Raw genomic sequence first — 9232 nt, 5'->3', positions numbered from 1 at the left:
TTGTAAAAATATATGATTTTCTCTCACAGCGGAAGTATATACCTGAAATAATGTTATTACGTCTGAAAATCAAAGTATGAAATAAAAAAAAAAAAAAAAAAAAATTTTGTATTAGAGGAACAGAAACATATTTAAAAAATTATTATAAAATATTTTTTTAAAAAATACTGAATAGAAACAGAATCCAGTTATATTAACTGTATTTATAGTAGTTGCTGATTAAAATCAAATTAAAAAGAGAAATTGTTTGGGAAATTTAAAAGCAAAACTGCATATTTATAAGGGGGGGGGATTTAGTATCGTGACAATGAAGAGGGGAGAAGCTCTGCAAATTTAATGACAGTGGGAACAGGATCCGAAAAGTGTAGAATCATGGAAAAATGGCTACATTTCCCTTGATAATCACATACATTACAGGATTTAATGAGAATTGTATACGAAATAAATATGACAAAAAAAAGTTTTTAAAGAAATTAAATACAAACGTACATTAATGCAAATTTATTTACGTACTGTAATAAGTTCGTGCTGGTTAATATCACGTCACGACTAAGCACAACAACGATAACAAAATATATCTATATTTGTGAGCGGTAGATGGCGTTGGTGTAGTTGCAGTTGTTGGTGGATTGAGTGGTGGAGACAGAGAGTTGTAGAGTAAGTGCCTTCCCTCAATGAGTCTTTGGACTTCCTGGAGGTGTCACGTAATAATAATAATAATAATATATCTAAATGAGCATCTGACTGCAAGGCTAAAGCATCTACGGTTACTGCCAAGATATGCAAGGAAGAAACTGACTTACAAGCAATGATGGCTGACAAGAATAACATTATTATTATTACATCACACCTCCAGGGAGTCCAAAGACTCATCGAGGGAGGGCATCTACTCTACAACTCTTCGTCTCACTACTCCATCAACCTTCATCATCTAACACCAACGCCATCTACTGCCGACCACTACCACTAGTACTTTCACAGACAATCACAACATCCATGCCCATGGCAGGATTCGAATCCGCAGCCTTTTGGCTGGAGAGCGGATACGCTAACCACTCGGCCAACCAGGCCGGCAACATATTCCTCACATCACGTTACACAAGTCTTTAACAAATCAAAGTATTTTATTATTATTATTTGTCACCTCCAGGGAGTCCAAAGACTGATCGAGGGAGGGCAGCTACTCTACATCTCTCCATCTCCGTCATCATCTACACTAGCGCCATCTATTGCCTACCACCACCACTGGTATTTCCACAGATAATCACAAACATCCATGCCCACGGCGGGATTCAAAACCGCAGCCTTTTGGCTGGAGAGCGGATACGCTAACCACTCGGCGCCAGGCTGGCTTAACATTTAACTGTGATGCTACTCTTCATAAACGTACAATGTCATGATTTAGTAGAGTTAAGGAGCTTCTTGTTCTCAGACATCGTAGGTACTCTAAAAATATTGCATATAAATATAGAAGCATTCGAGATAAAACAGAATAGATAAAATTACTTCTAAAAATCTAAGTTATCGGCTGGATGTCTTGATATTGCCGGCTTGGTTGGCCGAGTGGTTAGCATATCCGCTCTCCAGCAAAGGCTGCGGGTTCGAATCCCGCCGTGGGCATGGATGTTTGTGATCGCCTGTTAAAATACTAGTGGTGGTGGTCGGCAGTAGGTGGCGTTGGTGTTAGATGATGAAGGTAGTTGAGGTTGGTGGAGATGGAGAGTTGTAGAACAGGTGCCCTCCTACGATGAGTCTTTGGACTCCCTGGAGGTGTTATATAATAATATTAAGACAAATATGGATTAAAGATTAAGAAGATGATTTGTACAATTGAAGCAGATTTAAAGTATATTATCAATGAAGATTATGGAGGTGTGTTGTTATTCGAAATTCTACATCTATTAATAATATTACTAACAAAAATGAAAGCAGCTGAAAATGTCAACTCATATTTAGATCATCATAATGTATATATAATAGCTGTCTACAGGTCGTACTGTTACACAGAGTCCAACTTTATACAAGAACTGAAGGGTATTCTAGACGAGATCAAAATAAAATTTACAATGTTGTCATTATTAACAGACTTCAGACTTGCTGCGGAATAGTAATGTTCCTCAGCAAGTCAGAGGTATAGCGGCTTCTCTCAAGATTGTATGGATTTACTTGTATTCCATACAATATATATGATTTACTCGAACAATACATTCATTGTCCCCCATGGGAGAATTTAATGGTAGTATATCGTGCCTAGATCACGATATTTTGTGATCTTTAACTTTAAGGCAGAAATAAAATTCAATCAATAGTTCTACGTCAACCTCTCGTGGACCACTACCCAGTCGGTATTATATTACAATTGCAAGTCCAGTTCAAAGACAGTACGACTAAAAACATCCTTTACCTAATAATTGAAACATAACTTAAGCGCTGTCTTTTGGAAAGCGATAACGATGGAAACAAATATTGATGACGCGTATCCTAAATTTATTTTATATTAAATAGTAAAATACAAGACTCAATCAAATTTATAAAAATAAATGAAAAGAAAGAAACATGCCCTGGATTATACACTATGTACAAATTAGAGGCAATATCCACATAATATGAACACAGTTTCAAGTTTTCTTCTTCCTCGGTCTTCAACGGGCCCTTAAGCGCCGTCCAACGGGCCCTTAACTGTTATTCCCGGATAGGATAATTAGCCCTATGGCTATCGTATACATTTGTATGCGTGTGTTCTCCTGGCCGGTTTAGATGTATGCAGGATGAAAAACTAGGTTTATTATTTATTATTATTATTATTATTATTATTACTATTATTATTATTATTACGTAACACCTCCGGGGAGTCTAAAGACTCATCGACGGAGGGCACCTACTCTACAACTCTCCGTCTCCACCAATCCACCAACCGCAACTACCTTCATCATCTACACCATCGCCAACTACCACCACGAGTATTTTCAAAGACAATCACAAATATCCATGCCTACAGCGGGATTCGAACACTCAGCCTTTTGGCTGGAGAGAGGATACACTAACCACTCGGCCAACCATGCCGGAAGAAACTCTTTCACCTCCGTATGAGACTGGCTAACTCACTTCACTTGAAAAGCTGTGATAAAGGTTCTTCGCGATGTGATCGGAAGGGTATCGTCGAAACCAACTGAGCTACGGAGGCTCCACATAGTTTCAAGTACTACAGAAATCTGATACACTATAAATTAAAAGTAAAACAAATGCTACAGAAATGAATTCCTAAAATGTCAAAGAAGCAATTTCCAAAAAAAAAAAAAAAAAAAATGAAAGTTTGTGAATAAAATAATCGGTAAAGATATCAAATGAAGAAAACAAAGGCAGAAGATGAGATGAAGACTCCAATAATCACTTTGTCACAGTCTGCGAAAACCTTCTAAGGAATGTTAGCCACTATGACGAATTACACTACTATAAGAATTAATAACGTATCTTTTTCCCACTTGTGAAAATGAAATTAAAAGTGTTATAGACAGCCTAATAAACAACCAAACCTTCAGGATACGATGGCATTAACATTAGCATTATTTAAGAATGTCAAATGTACATTATAAAATCCTTATTTGTAACTAATCATTGACGATGACAGGTATGTTTCCATCGGATTTTCTCTCTTCTATCGATCTCCTCGAAAATATTAGAGAAACTGGCAAAAATTAGGCTAATAACAATTTTGGATAAAAATGACTTCTTTAAAAAAAATCAGTTTTGATTCAGTTTAACATGAACTTTATAAACACGTCTACTCTAAGATGACTATAAACCAACATTAGTAGGTTTTTTTTTTTTTTTTTAGATTTACATACAGCTTTTGATACTGTATCCCATAAAAATTCTAATAAGAAAATTGGAAGTCATGGGAATACGAGGCATTGCCCTAAATTAGTTTAAAAATTACTTAAATGCTAGAAGTCGAGTATATAACAGCTATAGCAGGAGGCCGTCAAACGTTAAATTATGGTGTACCACAGAGATCTGTCCTGTCCTAGGAACAATTTTATTTAGTATTTGTGTGTCAATGTAGGATCTCCCGCGATGAGTCTTCTGACTCCATGAAGACACCGTTATAATAATAATTTATATCAATGAATTGCGATCTAAAACTAAATAGTAAAATAAACGCTTTCGCAGACTACACCAGCCATTGCATTTGTTCAGTCACATTAGACCAAATACAAACCATGGTGAATGCTTATTGTAAGTACAAATTGGTTTCACTCAAATAAACTTAGCATCAATGTCTCAAAAACAAAATATGTAAATTTTCTTGCGAAATACAACAAGTAAAACTTACATTTCCATATAATTATTTTTATATGACTGGACTTGTGGACCAAATTCAAATTAATAGAAAAAAAAGTTAATAACCCATTTGGGATTAAAGAAGATATTAATTTAAGCTAGAAACGGCACATCATTGATGTAAATAAACTAAGGAATTTTAAGCAGCTTTTACTATTTCAATAGATCCTTAAATTTAAATATGTTGCAATATTATATTCTACTTAGATTCAAAGCATATTACAGTATGAAATTAGGAATCTATCGTATTACACTGAAACCTGTAGTTTCCACTCATCAAGTATCTGAGATGTTAACTAGGCACAATATAAAGATATTGTAATGTGCAAAAATATATTACCACTTAGATATTTATATTCATAAAAACGATAATGAATACGTAAATATTAAACAGGGTGTTTTCTTTAGAAGACGTCAGAGTATAAAATATACAATTCCTAAATCAAGGAATTGTATATTTTAACAAGGGGACACAATATCACCAATCATCTTCATCACACATCTGGGAAGAACACTAGATAAGATTAAAGAAAAAGGTGGAGGTATTTCAATAAATGGCATGAGAATAAACTACCTCTACTTTGCAGATGACATCGTCCTGATTGAAGAAGACGCAGCAAGGCTGGAACAGACATTGCAAACACTATACCCAGAAGAAAAAAGATATGGACTAAATGTCAACTTTGAAAAAACTAAAACAATGATATTCGAACAACAGGAGTTACTGGACAGAGTTACGATAGACAGATTTCAACTGGAAAATGTGGAACACTTCACATATCTTGGATGCCACATGACGCATGACTTGGACCCCAAAAAATAGATAAAAATTAGAATAGCCATCGCAACAACTATTTTAAAAGCCATGGACAAAATATGGAAGAGCCGAGCTATAAAGATGCAAACTAAAATGCGCATTGTAGAAACCTGTATCTTTAGCAGCATACTTTATGGATGCGAGGCCTGAGTACTCCTGAGAGAATCTGAAAGGAGGATATTGGCATTTGAGAGGAAGTGCTATAGAAAGATCTTGAGAATAAGCTGGATACAGAAAGTGAACAATGAGGAAATCTACAGACGAATACAACCAAAAGAAAACTTGATCCAGAAAATAATCAAAAGGAAACTACGTCTATTTGGCCATATATGTAGAATGAATGATGAGAGAAAATTAAAAACGTTGCCGTTTGGAATGATTGAAGGAAAGAACAAAAGAGGAAGACCAAACAGAGAATGGGGCGATGACATCGTCAAATGGTGCGGAAAATCTATACACAAGTTGAGTCATCTTGCACAAAACAGAATGCAATGGAAGAATCATATCAAGAGGGCAGCAGACACCTACGGGCATTGGACCCATGGTTGTTGATGATGATGATGATGAAATCAAACAAAGAAGCAATAAACGAATGTTATACTTATTTAGCGCCAAAAATATTCAATACCCCACTTTTATCATTAAGAAGTAAAGTCAACTCAACTGTGTGCAAAATAATTGCATAAATTATTATATTTTGGTAATCTCATGTGCAAAACATAAAATTTAAATAGTGCTGTTTCCTTGCTTATTTTGACCTAAAATTAAATTAATGTTTTACGATGCATTATTATTATTTTTTTTCTATATACACCTAGCATCTTACATTTCTTCTCTGAATAAAAAAAAAAGAAAAAAAAAAAAGAAAAAAAGTACTCGTTCACAACCGCTCCCCACATTTTAAAGATATGTCCCAGTAAGTCAATGGAAGTTCCATTAAGTGATCTTTCTTAAAAAGATCACTTAATTATAACAAATTTTTATAAATAAAAAAAACAGATTTTTTTAACCAGTCTGCTATTTGCCACAGGCAAGTGAGCGAATTTCATGAGCCCTGCATACGTGTATATAATGATACAATGCATTACATATCTATCTTTTATTTTATATGTACTGCAACCTGGACGACCTGTTGCTCTTACGTTACACGTATGATTATCTAAAATTGTGTACTATAATACAAAATTTAGAATAAAATAATTTTGTGATTTATTTTATCTGTTATTATTTAAGTTACTCCCACCTACGAAAGGTTATTTACAAATTACAATTAATTGCAAATTTTATTACTGGTTATGAATAATATAGGATAAATTTGTATGAAATTGGTTGAAATTAAGCATATTTACATGTGACAGAAGGAACTCGAAGTCAAAGAGTGTTAGATTTGATTATAATGTGTGGGGAACACCGTGCGCAATGATGTCCGTTAAGAAAATTATAAGCAGCAAGCTAGAATAGTCACAACTGTTGTACAGAAAACAAAGTCTGAGTATGAAGAGAAACTGGCTCTGCGTGCCAAAGACAACTCACAAGAATTCTATCGATATGCTGTAAGTAAAAGAAAGAATGAATATGAAAGAATAACTCTTTTAAATGCAGTTGGTGTGAGGGTTACAGATGCAGAAGAGGTTGCTCAACTAATGAGTGCCCATTTTGTTAAAAGCTATCAACTGGTGTATGCAACATTGAGCTCACTGCTACCTCTTCACTGAATGAAGAAACTCAGGTGTATGAGGTTAAGGTATTAGAGCTATTGCACAAACTGCGTAAGAATTCAGCGATACGGACTGATGTCAGCACGGATGCTAAAAGAGTGTTCAGCTGAACTGGCTATTCCTTTGACCAGGCTGTTTAATATGAGTCTCAGAACACGTAAGATTCTGTCGGAATGGAAAGAATGTATGGTAATTCCATTGTGCAAGGGTGGTGCAAAGACCGTTCCAACTATCGACCAATTAGTATTTCAGGAGTGGTGGTGAAGATTTTGGAAAAATTTGTTAAGGCTCGCATTCAGAAATGGTTTGATAGCGAATCTCTACTTTGCAATGAGCAACATGGGTTTACTAAGGGTAGGTCATGTTTTAGCAACTTGTTCACATTCTATAACAATGTTACCATTGAACGAGACAAGGAGAATGGATACACCATGATACGTTTGGATTTTGCTAAGGCTTTTGACAGAATATAGCATGATTGACTGTTGCATAAATTGGAGAATATGGGTTTGAATTATATATTAGCTTGGATAAGAGGATGGCTGACTGACAGATATCAAAAAGTGGTATATTAGGAGTTTGAATCTGTAGGATTCAAGGTAACCAGTGGTATACCACAAGGATCAGTGCTTGGTCCACTGTTATTCACTCTGTACATTAATATTGGGAAGGATTTGACAAGCGACATACAGATATTTGCTGATGATGCAAAGATAGGTAGGGTAATCAGGAATGCTGCTGATGTGCAGTAATTGCAGAACGGTTTGAATAGGCTGGAATTGTGGGCATGGGAAAATGGGTGCCAATTCAATGTGAGTAAATGTAAAGTCATTCACTTCGGCGTGATTACATATCCAATATCGTATTATATTGGTGGGATTATGCTAGAAGAAAGTGATGAGGCTAGAGATCTTGAAGTGTTAGTAAATAGGAAGTTGAGGTTCAGGAGCCATGTAGCAAAGTTTGCAAATACAACTCAAAAGATAATTGCAATGCTGAAACTGACATTCACATGTAAAGATAAGGATGTCATTTTGCCTCTTTCCAAAGCCTTGATAAGACCTCACTTGGACTATTGTGCACAGTCTGGTCTCCTGGTTTCCGTTGTGTTTCTGATATATTGGAGAGAGTGCAAAGGAGAGTGTTAAGAATGTGGAATACTGATTAGGAAGACAGACTGAAAATTTTTAGACTGCAGACAATAGCAAATAGGAGAAAGAGGAGTGATATGATTGAGACTTACTAACATATTATTATTATTAAGAGAGAGAGAGAGAGAGAGAGAGAGAGAGAGACCTCCAGGGAGTTAGGGAGTCATCGAGGCCACATACTACACGCACATACATGATTTCAATTGATGGAATTTTTCGATTTATGGAGTGTGGGGAAAGGACGAGAGGGCATCCTTGGAAGCTGAGAATGAAGGTTGCCAAGAAGGGTGTAAGGACCAGATTTTTCTCTCAGAGGGTGGTGCGTGATTGGAATGGATTGCCATTGGATGTTGTGAGTGCAAGCAGTGTGAATGAATTCAAGAATAAGTATGATAGCTGGTGCGTGTAGTATGTGGCCTCCCTCGATGAGTCTCTGACTCCCTGGAGGTCTCTCTTAATAATAATAAATAATCATAAATATTAAAAATGGGGGAACCATTTAAAAGAGACAAAAAGTTAATATAAAGACGACAATATCCTACAACGCAAGGTAACATCTTAATTAACAAGGTAACATTTTGTGGTAGCATAAAGCTTATAATTTAATTTAATAATGTAAAAAAAGAACAGACCGACCAGACTATCTGGATGTTTTACAAATATTAGGTGATGTCTAACTTGTCTTTCAGATCTGAGGAAAGCTCTGACAAGTCTCCTTCCTCCCATAACTTCTTCGTTATTATTATTATTATTATTATTATTATTATTATTATTTATTGTTGAGAGATTGTTTAATCTGTTTCTGATAAATGTTTTTGTGAAATTGGAATAAAAAAATAAAAAATTATTATTATTATTATTATTATTATTATTATTATTATTATTATTATATAAGCTTCCCCATGGAGTGCATAGATTTATCGCGGGAGATCCACTAACATCATCACTAAACCATTAATACCTGTACAATACCTGTCATATTTTTCTTTGACCTCATTCACCGATAAAGCACTCACAACTGACTCTGTATATAGGTGTGTGTATATATATATATATATATATATATATATACAATTTCCAAAGATAGCTCCTAATTCATGCCCCTTCCTTTTGTTCCACCATCTTAAAACTCTCTCTCTCTTTCTCGTGTCCATCTGATAAATACCGCTCAACAGCTTAAATGTCTGAATCATATTTTCCACTCT

Source organism: Typopeltis vanoorti, chromosome 10 (genome assembly GCF_054136105.1).
Source record: "Typopeltis vanoorti isolate ZY-2024b chromosome 10, IOZ_Tvanoo_1.0, whole genome shotgun sequence".
Taxonomy (NCBI): Eukaryota; Metazoa; Arthropoda; class Arachnida; order Uropygi; family Thelyphonidae; genus Typopeltis; species Typopeltis vanoorti.
This window is presented reverse-complemented; position numbering follows the sequence as displayed.